Source organism: Manis pentadactyla, chromosome 6 (genome assembly GCF_030020395.1).
Source record: "Manis pentadactyla isolate mManPen7 chromosome 6, mManPen7.hap1, whole genome shotgun sequence".
Classification (NCBI taxonomy): domain Eukaryota; kingdom Metazoa; phylum Chordata; class Mammalia; order Pholidota; family Manidae; genus Manis; species Manis pentadactyla.
The window spans coordinates 27693657-27711225 of record NC_080024.1 but is presented as its reverse complement, the minus strand read 5'-3'; positions in this window follow the sequence as shown (position 1 = coordinate 27711225).

Below are 17569 nucleotides of genomic sequence, written 5' to 3'. Positions count from 1 at the left end.
AAATTTGCACAGTGAGCAAAAGCAACTGTTCATTAGCAAATTATAAAGAATTATTGTCTGAAACCATGACACCTTTTATTTATATAATCAGAATCAAAATAGGAATTAAATAGTTTAAAGATTTTTTTAAGAGCCCCACCGAAGTAATTCAATGTCCTCAACTCTGCCCAGTCGCAAATTATTTTAAATATTGAATAAAAGCAGAAAAAATTTTTTCTATCAATGTGCTACTTAAAAAAAAAAATCCTACCAAAATTCTACAGTTCAAAACAAAGAGGTAATATTCTGAAGGGCTTCGAAAGTGGCAGAAAGCTCCAGAGATGCACAAATAAGCATTTTACAGCTAAGTAAGCATCCATTAAATCCACTAGTAGCCTAATCCTTAGTAGCAATATAGTTGATGAGAATTCAGTGATGTAAAATCAGAACTTCAAGAAGCTGCATTAAAATAAACTGAACATTTTCTTTTATTATCTTGCTGAAAATTTTTGCGAAGTTGGAATATATTCCTTTTCAAAGGTAATTGTGATGAACAATGTGAAATTGATATTATTTGTAGACCAAGATACCTTCAATTCTTGTTATTCACGGTGGTTACATTCTACTAACTCTGTACAGTGAGTTAGTGAATACTGAACTATTATACTTATGGGAAATACACAGCTAGGTTCCTAAGAGCCTCTAGTCATAGCATTTTGGGCAAATAATCAATACATAACCTTGTTTTACTCGTGTTCTATTTAAAGACACTATATATGTATGTGTGTGTGTGTATATATATATATATATATATATATACACATACCCACATATATACATATATATATATTTGAAATATATATAAAGATATGTTATATGTATATTTTAAATATATTTAGTATGTATTTAGATACATTTATATATCATTAATTCATTAATATTGAACTCACAATCTATAGCACAATAATTCGTGCTTAAATGAAGCTTATCTAACACATGTATTTTCTCTGGCAGGCACATCACAGTCTTCTTGCACTTAAAAACATTAGACAGCCCTTCAGCACTATGCTTGGGAACCATTTTAAACAGCAAAATAACCAACAAAAGCACAGAAATGGGGAAAATGTGGCATTCAATAGACCACAAAAGGACACGGGTTTATATCACAGGAGCTGGACAAAGAAGTCGAGTGTCCATGTGCAGCCTCAGCTGGCATGTGCACGGCTCACGATGCAAATTTTCTGTAGCTCTGCACATATCCGTGAATGACAGGGGAGGTGCTGCAAAGGCTGGTTTTGGAGTTATGAATACATTTTAGGGAGTAGGCGAGTTAGCAAATCCATGAATAAGGATCAACTGTGCTTTGAGGTGAGAAGAGGCTGAAGCAGACACAAAAGCCCCTTGCAGACAGCAGAAAGTGGAGCTGTGAGCTGGCCTCAACACTCGTGAAAAGGAGGCTGTTTCTCAGAGGAAGGACAGCTGGGGTTCGGTTAAGCAGTGGTTGAGGGCTATCGCTGATGAATACACACTTCGCTGCAAAGTATTTGTGCCTCTCTACATATTGCATTCCTATATTGAAAAAATAACTAGGACTCTTTTTCCAGGAAAAAAAAAAATCATGAAAGGGGAAAGACTACCTTCCACAGATTTGTCCCAGTTAACAGATTTCATCTTTTTCTGTGGCTTATATTCTGCAATTGCTGGCATAAAATGTGTGGGGAATTAATCTACAACTACTGGGCAAGATTTATAAAGGTAATTTTAGTAGTGTAGTGACAAATTTCACAGATGCTTGTCAATATTAGTCATATATTAGTTAGTTTTTATAATATTTGATTTGGCTACAGTATACTCAACCCCCTTCTCCTTGAAAAAAAAATTCCCTGGAAGCTAAGATATAAATGTCAGTTTCTAAGATTCACTCAGACTCCTATCCCCTGATATCAGAATCAAAAAAATAGTTTTACTAATTGAAATAAAATCCTTTCCCTATGTCAAAGGAGAGATGAACTCATTTATCACCTATAGTCATGCCCCTTTGCTGATAAGAGATTAATCACACACAGCAAGCTTTTCCCAACAAAAATACCAGCTGCTTTCACAGGAGCAGACAATCAACTCGTGGAATTCCAACTCTAAATGCTAATATAAATAGCATATACTATTTTGTTTCTCAGGAATGTATGTATGATATATGTCATTGGAATGAAAACATATCAATCAGACATTTGCCTTAATAAAATCTTTCAAACTCAAATGCTTGCCCAGTCAGTGCCAAGGGAAATATACATATTAAGTAGAAGAACTTAATAAGCACATGAGCAATTTGTTGAAAAATACTATCTGGGAAATAATAGCATTTCATGAGTAGTTCCTCCATGAGAAATACTATGTAAGGAGCTCTGAGAAATTATAAAGGGAGGGAACAAATTCTATTTGAACACCAAAGTCTACCTGCTTAAAATGAATCAAAATTTTATACATATAAACTAAAAAGTGTGATAGCTTTTCCACACCTTTCATAAGAATAAAGGGTGGGATCATTTTAACAATGCAGTTTCCTGGAACTCACCTCAGAGCTAGAATCAAAAGTGATGAAGCCTTAACTTACATCGTTAAAAGTTGCCAGGCAATTCTAAGATGCACATGTGAGTTAGGGAATTTCCAGTCAATCTTTTATGCCACTTTATTTTGGATAAAGAGTCATTTTAATCAAAACAATCCTAGAACCTTTTGAAAATCAAATATTCTTTATAATTTCTACATGCTCCTAAAAGAGTGATTTTCAAATATCTATGAACAATTTGCATCAGAATTCCCCAGGCATTCTTATTTGGAATACAGATTCCAAGAATCCACCCCAGGTTTAATTTAAAGGAGTTTCTGAGAGTAAGGCCTCAGAAATATGCATTGAAAACCTGTTACCTCTTGTTTGTTTTTTTTTTAAAGGAATCTGGATTTAAAATTAGTTACAGAGTTTAGAACTCTCTGAAATGATGGAGTGACAAGAATTAACACAGGCTTGATTGCTGGGTGGGTAGTTAGAAAATCAGGGAGTAATTGCTGCTACTCTTATTGCTGAAGAATCACATTTTCTCAAAAAAACCCAAAGCATCAGCACACGTTTTCTTCAGAAGGACATGGTTATACCAGAAATAAAAACGAAACAGATATCCCTAATTTAAGTGTTATGTTGATTTTACCAGGCAGTTTCACAGTTGCCAACGATTGGATAACAGTAAGCTTTACCTAAGCAGTATTCTATCAAAGGATGTGCCACGCACTGACTCTCTGGAGGAGACAGGGACCCGGGTCGGCATGAGCTAAGCAGCACACTGGAGGGCTCCTGCCCTGAGGACACCAGTACGGCTCCCACAGCACAGCCAGCAGTTGCCCCACTTGGGTTGGGGAACGGAGTTCAGTCACGTGGATGGCGGTACATATTCATTTTTGTTTCTCCTTGAATACAATACTCTGTAACCTGACTTTCTGTCACATAGCCAAAGAAAAAAGGAAATCACAATGGAATAATACGGTTTATTTCGTCTACATGCCATTCTATACCAAATGCTATGACAGTGCAATAAAGTCAAAACATTAAAGGGGAAGTCGGTGGAGAAGCTCAGGGGGCCCTTCCCTTTAAGTCCATGCTTACTTTCCATGGAGCAACACTGCAACTAGCATTTCTTTTTTTCCCCGACCTGTAATGTCATCTTCACAAATGGTAACAAAGGTCACATTATATTTTCCATCCTTCCGCTTCAGAAGGACAGTAAAAGCATTCTCATTAATCATAATTGCATGATTTCATGTCAAATATCTCTTTACCAACTCCAAAACTCATAGCTTTTTAAAATGGAATATTGCTCTTCTGTCACGTATTATGATCTTGTGCCTCTGGAGGAACATTCATTATTTATCTGTGAAAAAACAGTCTGAAATCCTAAGTATATGGCAAGTTCTCTTTTTTTATTGAGGTATCATTGATATACAATCTTAAATTGGTTTCAAGTATACAACACAGTGTTCAATAGTTACCAGATTATTAAATCCTCACCCCCACTAGTGCAGTTACTATCTGTCAGCATAGGAAGATGCTACAAAATCACTGGTAAAATCACTGGCCATATTTTCCCTGCTGTACTTATTATCCCAATGACCAACTTATGTTATGATTGAGAATTTTTGTGAAGTTCTTTATTTTATGTCTTCAAGCATTGAAGAAACCTCTCGTGGGTATCAAAAGTAGCTCTGAGTTTTCCCACTTCAGGCAAGGTGTACAAATGAACTATGTGGGCAACAATATTGGGGACAATAGCAGTCTTTCCCACCTTTCATCCCCCTTTCTTCCACTCCCAGCAACCACTGAGTGGCCAGCATGTCTCCACGATTGCTCCTCTTCCTGGCTGCAAACTTTCCTGGCATTGCTTCACAACCCTTCCACTCACTGCTGTTGCTTTTCCTCTTCTGCTCTCTCCACTGGTAACTGCATCCGAGTGGGTAAGAGGCACCCTCCCCAAACAGCTTTATCACACTCGTTGCATTATAACTCTGGGTGGATGTGTACCTCAGTTTATGGTTTTAATGGTGTGGCATATTAAATGTAACTGACTCATCAATTCATTATCATTTTGCTCTCTTTTTATGCCACCCTCTCTGCTCTTCCAGAAGCCAGGCAAAGGTTTCCTAGTATAATAGATACTAGGGCAAGGATCTAACAACAAATTTGAGTATGTATGGCTGATGGTGAAATTAATCTTTACAGAATTTCAGAATGGAAAATCCAATCAAATTCCAACATCAAGTTAAACATATGCACCAACAATGTGAGCTCATGTATTATGACCCTTTCCTCACTTGCCATCCCCTTCTATTTATTACGGTTTGTTATGTCTAATGCAGCCCCCATTCTTCTTGGCTGAGCCACTTCAAACTATAAACACAAACAACCTCATTTGACTTGTTCTGCGACAACTTTTCAACTTACGGGAATCTTATACTTGTTTCTACGAATGCTGATCTCTTGCTTTGTTGATTTGTTCCTCTGTAGAGAATACATTTCCGCATCTTATGCTTCTGGTTTGTATCATATCTCCCACTGCCTTGGTATTTTTTGGATTGAAAAACGGTAACTCTTCATAAATCATGACTGAGTTCTTCCTCCTGTTCAAAGTTCTTCCTCCCTACAGACGCTTCTGACACATGGGGTCAATGTCTTGGATTCTGAACACTGAGCCACTGACTACCTCTGGCTCCTACAGAGCCCTAAATCCCCACGTCCTCAAACTAGAAAGACACGGCCAAATATGAAGTAGGGTCTCCTATGCTGTGTGCTGTCTTTGTAGGGCAACAAAATGTATATATAATCTCTATATGGTACAACTCATATAAAAATGAATCAAAAGCAAAAGTCCTGTATTACAGGATATATTAAGTTGTTGTAACAACGGCCCCAAAACACACTGGTTTAAACAATATAGAAGCATATCTCTCTCACACAATAACAGCCCAGAATTGTAATCCCACATGGTTCTGCTCCAAGTATGCAGGTTCATTCTCTCTTATGGCTCTTCAGTCTCCTTCCATGATACCCATGCTGCCTGGACAGAGATATCTTACTATACTTACAATCTAGCCCAATGAAGGGAGGCAAGAGAAAAAGAGAACACAGGAAATTTGCTTTTCAAGGGATTTGATGTGAAAAACACAACCATCCCCTCTGATCATGTCCCATAGCTTGGAGCTTAGTCATATGGCCCAGCCAAGACGCAAAGGAGGCTAGAAATCCAGTCATTGGCTAGAGATTCACATATCCACTTAAAACCTGAGGGAGGTTCTCTTACTAAAAGAAAAAAAAAAAAAGGAGAATGGACACAAATAGAAATTAGCTATGTCTGCAGCAGATGTGTATCTGTGCTATTCAAGAAAAGGCAAAAAAAATTCAGCCCATCTAACCTGAGCATAACCTTGCATCATGTGATCTGAGGTACCTGCAATGTGCAACAGACCCCCAGCATTTGAACTTCTGACTGGAATCATAAAGAGACAGGTGGTTCTTAACTAAAAGTGAGGAGAATTTAGGAAGTTCTGTCACTTATTCCGAGTTACTCGTTACCATGCAATTAAAAAGCCAACTTTGAGGAAATTGGTATTAGTACTTCAAAAAAGCTAAGTTCCTTTCTAATGCTTACTGCTTCTTAGTGAAATACCTCTGATACCTTTAAACTTCATGAATAGTGAGATTTGGCAACAATGCTATGAAACATGGATCAGTAAGAGAACATATGTTGAACTCTGCATGGGAATGAAGAGGCACATTTTTGAAACAGAGTAATATAAACGGCCTCATTAGCTCACCTTTATCCAACACGTATACAAATGCACAAGACAATAAAGGCTGCAAATTTAGTCCTGGAACCTAACTTTTTAATTATCAAGTCCACCAAATCCTAAAATGCTTAAAAATTGATTGCTTCAAACTGAATCAATAATTTTCTAATTATACTAGATGTTTATCAGAAATAAACAGGAGGAAATAAATTACACATCAATTTTTCTTCTACTCTATAAACATGTTCTTATTAATTGGTAGGTGCCTTGCCTCCTGAAACATTACTGATTCTTACAGAAAACTCTTGATCTAAACACAATGAAACTTGTTTACTGAAAACATGTCTTTGTGCTGAAAAAAAAAATGCACTCAGGAGATAAAGTATCTTTTAGTCTAATGCAAAGTAGTTGGCATGAAGAAAAAGAAGGAACAAGAAAAAAATAAGGAATTATAGATAGTAAATACGTATTTCATTTTTCTCCTCTGCCTGCTGTGGAACTGGGATGAAGAATGGGTCAGATCAGCCAGAGACAGTAAGATTCCTCAAGGGAGGAACAACCTAAGACAGGCAGTCTCAGGGGGGCCATCAGGTGAGATGGGGATCAACAGAGGTGAGGCTTAGAACCTCACCCCCCTTGTTTTGAGAGAAATCTTCTGCATCCGTGGATGTTTTATTGCCCTTGTCTAGCTTGGATTAACACATAGTCTACAGGCACACACCTGATCATCTACATTTGCTCTCTTACAACACTAAACTATGTTTTCTACCTTTATCTTGCATCTACCTACCACTTCAGCATTTTATTAAAAATAATAATAACAATAATAATAATAATAATAAAGGGAGAAATGTGGGATCCACATATAAATCAAGTATAAAAATCAAACGAATATTCATATTTGACCTCATCGTTTATAGTTCATAATGCATGATCAAAACCGAAAGTTTCTGTGATGACTGCCCTTGTACTGTTCACCATGTAAGAACTTATTCACTATGTAAGAATTTGTTCACCATGTAAGAACTTGTTCGTTATGCTTCAGAAGATTGGAGACTGATGAGAATTAGGCTTGGGGTGGATTAATGATTGTGCATTGAGCATTGACTCCCCTATACAGAATTTTATTGTTGTTAACAACCATTTGATCAATAAATATGAGATGCACTCTCAAAAAAAAAAATGTCCATGGGCCTGTCTTCCCTGCTACACTGAGCAAGGAATACAAGCCCCTCCTCCCTCTTGTTCCTTCTTTGCATTACCTAAATTTGGATCTTGGATCCAAAGGTTTGGGTCTTGGCTCTGCTCACATTGGCACTGACATCTGGAAACCCTTATTGCTGTAATTAATCATTGTAAAGTTGAATGACTTCTACGTTTTCACTTTATTACCGCCATCTAACATCCTGCCACTGAGCCATGTAAGTCTTCAAATTTAAAAGCTCCCAGCTCATGAACTGTTCTTGTATGTATAATAAACCTTACTAGGTACTAAAAAAAAAAAAAAGAATGGGTCAGATCATTTCCTCCAGGCACTAATGATTGGTTAGACAGTCCTGTTAGGATTTTACCCGTGACCAGTCCCAGTATTTTGCCAAAAGGTTGGTTTTAGAATTCTTTCTGCAAGAACGTGCTAATGCCAGATCCAGTCCATCCCTGAGAGATCTGAATGAAAGATTCAAGTCATAGACCAATTGGAAGGTACGTAGAAGAACGAGAATCGAATGGGAGGACTGGAAAGAGGAATTGCTCATGTAAACGTTTCTGAGAGAGCTCAAGAGGCTCAAAGCTCTTTACACATTTCTACCACTTGTATGGCAATCCCAAGACATTGAAGGTGACCCATTCATGTAGGACAAATGTTTCCCATAGGGTGTTCTGAGAAAGCACTAATTTCTCAGAATATACTAAGAAGAAAGGTGGAAAGCAATATGGAGGTTCCTCAAGAAACTAAAAATAGAAATACCATTTGACCTGGGAATACCACTCCTTGGAATTTTCCCAAAGAATACAACTTCTCAGATTCAGAAAGACATATGCACCCCTATGTTTATTGCAGCACTATTTACAATAGCCAAGATATGGAAGCAACCTAAGTGTCCATCAGCAGATCAATGGATAAAGAAGAGGTGATACATATACACAATGGAATGCTATTCAGCCGTAAGAAAGAAACAAATCCTACCATTTGCAACAACATGGATGGAGCTGGAGGATATTATACTCAGTGAAATAAGCCGGGCAGGGAAACACAAGTGCCAAATGATTTCCCTCATTTGTGTAGTATAACAACGAAGCAAACTGAAGCAACAAAATAGAAGCCGACTCACAGACTCCAAGAAGGGACTAGTGGTTACCAAAGGGGAGGGGTGTGGGAGGGTGGGTGGGGAGGGAGGGAGAAGGGGATTGAGGGGGTATTATGTTTAGTACACATGGTGTTGGGGATCGTGGGAAAACAGTGTAGCACAGGGAAGGCAAACAGTGAATCTGTGGCATCTTACTACACTGATGGACAGTGACTGCATGGGTGGCGACTTGATAATACGGGTAAATGTAGTAACCACATTGTTTTTTCATGTGAGACCTTCATAAGAGTGTATATCAATAATACCTTAATAAAAAATAATAATTTATTTATTTATTCATTTATTAAATAAAATTAAATTAAATTCCTTGGGGCCCTCAGTAATTTTTGAGAATAAAGACGTTCTAAAACCAAAAAGAAAAAAAATTTGATTATTTATAAAATTATGGCATAAAAAAGTAAATATTAATTACATATATGCAGCTCATTAGTGTTTGGATCTCTAAGTGAATCTTCTAAAAATTGGTTACTTTTCCTATTAAAATAAAAAGAAAAGAAGTTGAACAATATTTTTAATTTGCTTTTAAATGACAGTTTTTTCCCCAGAATAGTAATTATTCATAATCAGCATCTATTTAAATATCATGGCAACAGCACTAATGCTTTTGATTTTTCTGAATGCCTATGTTTTCTCCAAAAGTAAACTTTCCACTTTAATGTTATTCTTTTTTCAAAAGAAAATACAGCTTTCTGACAAACAGAGAAAAACACCATTTTTTATGTCATTGAATTGATTAAGTGTTTACATATTTCCAAAAGTTGTTTACTTGTTCTTACCATGGCTAAACTTTAGGAACTCTAATATGAGGAATGTGCCAATTTTAGAAAATGGCAACAAAACATGGGATCTTTTGTTTGAATGTCTTCTTAGTAGCAATGTATCATACAGAAAAAAATGGGGTAATCAAAATTAGACAAAAATTTCAAACCTATAGCAGAAAATATTTAAAAATGTGAAATTGCTTGATTTCAATCTAAATCACACAAAATGAAAGTATGACCTTCGTACTTTAAGGAGTTACTTGAATCAGTGTGGTTCCATGAAACAGGTTTTTCTTTTTGTTTTCAACTTTTCATCACTAAAAAAACAGGAATACCTAGTAAATATTGTGCTAACTGGTTTTGTAATTCAAAAACATTTGACTTAAATCCTATCCCACATGTAGTTGGAATGCTGAAATTTGGTTTTAATTTCTCCAAAAACTTGATTGCAGCTTTACATGTGTTCTGGTTTCAAAGTACAGTGCCTTATGTGTTTGTTCCACATAGTCTTTTTCTTTGCATTCTGTCACCAAGACTACCAATCAATTATTGACTATGTTTATTTGACCACTGAGAAATGGTCAAGTAAGTAAAAATGCTTTCAGGGGAGAGCAGAGTTAGGGCATTCACAGCAGGGAACTGACCTCCTGGGGGAAGCTCCACACTCGGGAGTCCTCTGCTCACTTGGAGCAGAGGACGCCCAGACTGCATTTTTTTCTTTCTTCATCTCTTTTATACTTCTCTTTCCCCTTCTCTCCAGTCCTTCATTTTTCTCAAAGATGTAACCTAAATATTTTGACCTCCTCTTCCCCTTAACAAGAAGTAATTTCCACTCAGTTCTTTCGTTTTTTCAAAAGCTTTAATAATTTTTGTACATACCTTTAAACATGAAGTTGAAAGCTGTGTGATATTAATTGTATTTGTTCAAGTGAATTGTCTGTGTATAAAATTCTCTGTGTGGTAAGAAGTTATTTTCCTAAGTGTAGAATGATGAATTACTTTAAAAGGCTTTTAAAATGTGTACATTTACAGATAGTCATGAATCAAATTAAGCCAATAATCGAATTATTAAAATATCATATAATATTGAATGCATGAGAATTATTTTAGGAAAGGATTTATGCACTGTTAAGTACTAAATTTCAATCTCCTCCCAATTCAGATGATGCAGAAGCGTATTTCAACTTAGATTTAGTCCTTTTTCTTTTGATGTAGTATTTATGCACAATTAGGTACAAAAATCTTAAATCAACATTTTCTGTGATTTAATAAATACATTCTTCTGTGTAACCAAAATCTGTGAGTTAGAGAATACTTTCAACACCTCAGAAAGTTTCTTCATCTGCAATGGTCAATATCCTATATTCTCTGCAGAGGCAACTGAGGCTCTGTTTTCCAATGATAAATTAATTATGCCTATGTTAAAGCATCCTATAAGTACCATATGCAATTTATACTGTTTTTGTAATGATTTTGGATCAATCCATATCTTTCTATGAATCAGTCGCCTCTTTCTATCTATTCATGAGTCATATTCCATTATATGAATTTTTTTACAGTTTATTCTTCTAATGATACCTGAGCTATTTCCAGTTTTGGGTTATTACGAATAAAGCCTTCATGAACATTCATTTAAAAATCTTGTAAACACATATTCATCTCAATTGTGTCATGATCGAGAACTGTAATTGCTGGTTCAGAGGTTAAGTGATATTGATTGTATTTGTTCAAGTGAATTGTCTGTGTAAGAAATTGCCAGATTTTCCCCAAAAAGCTGCACAATTTTTCACACCTTCCAATAATAGATGAGTGTTTCAAATACTTCTCATATTCTCTAACAGTGGTGTTGCCAGTCTTTTTAAATTTACCCATTAAGATGAGTGTGAAGTATTATCTCATGGGGTTTTTACTTTGCATTTCCCAGTGAGTAACGATGTTGAACACATTCCCATATGCATATTTTCCATTTGTATATTTCTTTTTGTTAAGTGTATGTTCACATTTTTCCCCCGTTGTTCACTGAGTTCTTTTGTTGTTGTTGTTATTGAATTGCAGGAGTTCATATATGCTGGACACCAATTTATTGTCAGATATTTGTTTTGAAAATATTCTACTCTGTCACTTGCTTTTTCATCTTCTTAAGTGTTTTTGTTAATATGAGTAATTTATCGTTTTGTAAAAGGTAATATATTGACTTTTCTTTTATTTATTGTTTTTGCTTTTTTTGACCTAAGAGGTATTTGCTTATACCTGATTCATGACTATATTCTGCAATATTTTCCTCTACAGGTTTATGTTTTTAGGTTTTATACCTAGGTCCAATCTTGAATTATTTTTTGTATGTGTTGAGAAGTAAGGTGTGAGCTTCATTGTTTTTTCTATGTGGATATCAAGTTATTATCGAATAATTTAATGAAAAATCTTTCTCCGCAACATTGGAGAGCTTTGGCAATTTTATAAAAAATAAAATGACTGCAAAGATGTGCAATCAATTTTCTGGGCTGTCTATTTGTAGATCTTTATTCCAGTATAATATTGACTACTGTAGTTTTATGAAACTCATTAACACGTGTAATGTAAGTTGTTTACCACTGTTCCTTTATTTCAAGATTGCTTTGGTTACTCTAAGTTATTTGCACCTTCACATAAATTTTAAACCAGCTTGTAATTCTTTTTTTAAAAAGCCTGCAGATATTTTCATATGAATTAAAAATAATCCACAGATCAATTTGGGGAAAACGTTCTTAAAAATATCAGATGTTCCAATCAGTGAATATAAACTATCTTTCCATGTATTTAAGACTTCTTTAATTTTACTTAGCAAACTACTTAGGTAGTTTTAAATGAAAAGATCTTACATGTAATTTTTTATTAGTACCAATAATTTATTTTTGATAGTATCATAATTAGAATTTTTAAATATCACGTGCCAATTATTTTCTGTAAAAATATACAGATGTGATTTTCTATGTTAAACTTGTGTACTGAAAGTTTGTTTGGTCCATTATTAATTATAGTTTTTGTTTCTTAGGACTAGTAGCTTCTTGGTAAATAATTATGTAATTTGCACAATGAAATGGCTAGAACCTTCAATTTAATGTTGAAAGGATGTGTTACAAATGAGTATTCTTGTGTTATTTAGGGGAAAATCCTTTAAGTTCACCAGCGAATATGATATTAGCTGCAGGTTTATAGAAACTCTTCATAAGATTGAAGACATTCCTGTCAATTCCTCAATGGGTGATTTGTGTTCTTGCTTTTGTAATTTAGGTATTCTAGTTCATGATTTATCCATTTCATTGAACTTTTCAAGGAACTGAGTTTCACCAGTGTTAATTTCCTCTGTTGTTTGCCTCTTTCCTAGTTCATTTGTTTCTGTTCTTATACTTACTGCCTTCTTATTTTGCCAGTTTTGGTAATTGTGTTTTTAAAAGAATTTATCCATTGGAAGTATGCAGTCAAATTCACTGGAATAAAATAGCTCATGACATCCTTGTAAGTTAAAAAACAAAATTCAACTGAGTAAATTTTAAAGATCCTATTGGGTTTATTCAATAATTCATGAACAGCATCCAGTCTGGCAGACAGCAAGGATCGCTGAGAAAATGTACAAAATGAAAGACTTTCATAGGCAGAAAGAAGCAGGAACAAAGAAGTTCTACTGGGCAAAAAAGCAGGTTGATTATTGCAAGGTTACTTTCCTTGGGGATGGCAGGGGTCTATTGGGCAGATTATTGACTAGTGCTGATCAGGTGATTCTTGATGGACTAGTTAAGATTCCATTTTTGGGATATCCAAACCTGTAACTGTTAAATCTTGCTTTGGTGATGTGGGGCTTGGCATAAGTGACTCTATTTTCAGGCTGTTGTCCTATTTTCAGCACTTTTTATAACTTTTCTTTAATATTTTTATAATATGTAATCAGGTACAAATCCTCCAGAGTACTGGCTCTGTAAATTTACCACAATAGCCAATTTTTATCTGTAAATACTACCTTATTACTGAGTGTTGTAATTTTTATGTATACCATTTAATACCTCTGATAGACTATGGTAGAAAATCACAAAGAAATTTGTTGTTATTGTTTTACTTACCAGAATGCCTCACCTAATTTTTTCTCTGATTTTCTTTCTCATACGAAAAGGAGATTCAGTGAAAATGCTACCTGAGAAATATAAAAGTTCAATAAGGAATTGCATTTTAGATAAAAGACTTGAAGATACCAGTATGTTGTTTTTTCTAAGAAACTAAGTCCAGAAAAATTGGCTTCTGTTCTCATCTCCATTCCTATTTAACCAGGACTGTATATAAACACTTATCCTACACATCTGTTTATTCAGAAAAGCATTAATATCAAACCCACTGACATAATCAAATTTAAAAACCAATTGAAGAACATAAAATTAAATATATTGATTAGCTGGGTTATGGGGAATTTAAAATGGGGAGAAAAACATGACTGGCTTTGTTCTTAGGAATGGGGTCAAAGTATTCAGAAGCATTCCTCCATGGTTTCCATCAAGATCCACCTTTTTTCTTTAAGTCACTGCACCAATTAAAGAAAACATTTGCTTTTCTTGATTAAAGAAAAACATTTCCTGCTCCCCATATGCCTTCTTCTCCAGCTGTTCATACAACAGCAGAGTATCCATAAGTTTGTAAACAGTGGGCCTAATGGTAAATTTTTGCCCAAGTTTCACTCTGAGAAAAAGCCTATTGCTGAAGATGACTGTGCATGCTTTTTCTGGTCAACAACTAAAAAGTACCGCAGTCTCATTTGCATTAGACACACAAAAAAATCTCAGACTCAAACTCACTGCCTAAATGCTTTGAAGGTGCATTTTGTTTACTTCAAATGGGAAGTCATGTATTTTAGCCTTGAATGTCTTCTTTCACACTACATTTTAACTTCCAGCCACTTAAATGATCTTTTTAGAAAGCAGCATAACATTAAACTCTAGGGGAAAAATATGGAAGACTTTTCTCTATTAAAAATAAAACTACTTGGTTTTTTCCTTGTAGCAGTCCCTGGAAATGAAGCTTAAACTTACTTATGGTGCTTTATTTCTTAATGTACCAAGGTCATCACTAACAAATAAGTTTTATAATGGGAAGTGATGAAATCTTTTTGAGTGAACAAAGCAAAGTCTGAAGGGAGCTTCTTAGTTAATGAAAGTGAGATACAGTCAATTTTATTATTTACAGGGACTTGGGCTTCCTCTCTCCCAACAGCAGAACCAGAAGCTTTTGTTGTAGGCAGACCCACTCAAAGCCAGGAAAGAATGCTGAGGCAAAACTTCAAATTAGATTTAAGATTTGTCAGATGGATTCAATTCTATTTCCACAATTCCCTCTTTAATCCTATTCCTTTTTTTCCTACATCTGGCTAATTATATCTCTGACAAAGTATTAACTTAGCACATTCTTCTCCTCAACCACCCACACAGAGATATTGACATCTTTGCAGGATAGTTTTAAAGGGTAATAACTTAGAATACCAAAGAAATTCTTCCAAGAAGAAGAAGTGAAACCCAAAGTTAGTATAAGGAGGGACATAAAAAGACCAGAGCAAAAATAAATAAAATAGAGAAAAACAAGCAATAGAAAAAAATCAATGAAAGCAAGAGCTGGCTCTTTGAATAGATAAACCCCTAGCCAGACTTATCAAGAAATAATGGAAAGGATACAAATAAACAAAATCAGAAACAAAATAAGAAAGTTTACAATAGACACCACAGAAATACAAAGAACTATTAGAGAATTCTATGAAAAATTATATGCCAATAAACTGGACAACCTAGAAGAAATGAACAGATGCCTAGAAAAATACAAACTTCCAAGACTGAGCCAAGAAGGAACAGAAAATTGGAACAGAATTACCAGTAACAAAGAACTGGTAATCAGAAAACCCCCAACAAACAAAATCCAGAACCAGATGGCTTCACAGCTGAATTTCCCCAAACATTTAAAGAGCTAATACCCATCCTTCTTAAAGAATTCCCAAAAAAACAGAATAGGCAAGAATACTTACAAACTCAGGATACCAATATCACTCTAATGCCAAAACCAGACAACACTACAAAAAATGAAAATTATAGACCAATATTCCTGATGAATATAGATATAAAAATACTCCACAAAATATTAGCAAACTGAATTAAAAAAACACATCAAAAGGATCATCCATCATGGCCAAGTGAGATTTATTCCAGGGATGCAAGGATGGTATGATATTTGCAAATTAATCAATGTGATACACCACTTTAATAAAAGGAACGATTTAAACCATGTGATAATCTCAATAGATTCTGAAAAAGCATTTGATAAAATTCAATATCCATTCAAAGAAGATGTGATACATATACACAATGGAATATTATTCAGCCATAAGAAGAAAACAAATCCTACCATTTGCAACAACATGGATGGAGCTGGAAGGTATTATGCTCAGTGAAATAAGCCAGGTGGAGAAAGACAAGTACCAAATGATTTCACTCATCTGTGGAGTATAAGAACAAAAAAAAACTGAAGGAGCAGAACAGCAGCAGACTCACAGAACCCAAGAATGGACTAACAGTTACCAAAGGGAAAGGGACTGGGGATGATGCATGGGATGGGAGGGATAAGGGGGAAAATGGGGCATTACGATTAGCATGTATAATGTGGGGCTGGGGGCACGGGGAGGGCTGTGCAACACAGAGAAGACAAGTAGTGATTCTACAGCATCTTACTACGCTGATGGACAGTACTGTAATGGGGTTTGTTGGGGGGACTTGGTGATGGGGGGAGTCTAGTAAACATAATATTCCTCATGTAATTGTAGATTAATCATACCAAAATTAAAAAAATTTTTTAAGTTCAATATCCATTCATGATAAAAACTTTCAACAAAATGTGTATAAAGGGAACATACCTCAACATAATAAAGGCCATATGTGCCAAACTCACAAATGACACATATTCAATAGCAAAAAGCTAAAACCTCTTCCTCTAAGATCAGGAACAAGACAAGGATGCCCACTCTCACCACTTTTATTGAACGTAGTGCTGGAAGTAAGTCCTAGCCAAGGCAGTCAGACAACACAAAGAGGTTAAAGACATCCAAATTGGTAAGGAAGAAGTTAAACTGTCACTATTTCCAGCTGACATAATACTGTATGTAGAAAACTTTCCAGCAGAAAATTATTAGAACTAGTAAATGGATTTGGAAAAGTTGTAGGATAGAAAATCAATGCTCAGAAATCTGTTGAATTCATATATACTAACAATGAACTAGCAGAAAGAGAATCAGGATAACAATTCCATTTACAATTGCATAAAAAGAATAAAATACCTAGGAATAAACCTAACCAAGGAGGTGAAAGACCTATACTCTGAAAACTACATGACATTCATGAGAGAAATTAAAGAAGACACCAAAAAATGGAAATCTATCCTGTGCTCCTGTATAGGAAGAATTAATATTGTCAAAAAGGCCATCCCGCCTAAAGCAATTTACAGAGTCAGTGTAATCCCTATCAAAATATCAATGACATATTTCAATGAATTACAGCAAACAATCCTAAAATCCATATGGAATCACAAAAGACCCTGAATAGCCAAAGTAATCCTAAGGAAGAAGAACAAAGTTGGGGAGATTACACCTGCTTACTTCAAGCTCTATTATAAAACAGTAATCAAAACAATTTGTTACTGGCACAAAAACATATCCATAGATCAATGGAACAGAATAGAGAGTCCAGATATAAACCCACACATACATGGTCAATTAATATACAATAAAGGAGTCATGGATATACAATGGGGAAAAGGCAGCCTCTTCAGTAATGCTACTGGGAAAACTGGACAGCTACATGTAAGAGAATGAAACTGGATCACTGCCTAACCCCATACACAAAAGTAAACTCAAATGGATCAAAGAACTGAATGTAAGTCATGAAACCATAAAACTCTTAGAAGAAACACAGGTAAAAATTTATTGAACATAAGCATGAGCAGTTTTTTTCTGGAGACAGCTTCCCTGGCCAGGGAAACAAAACCAAAAAGGAACAAGTGGGACTACATCCAACTAAAAAGCTCTGTATAGCAAAGGACTATCAACAAAACAAAAAGACAACCTATGGTATGGGAGAA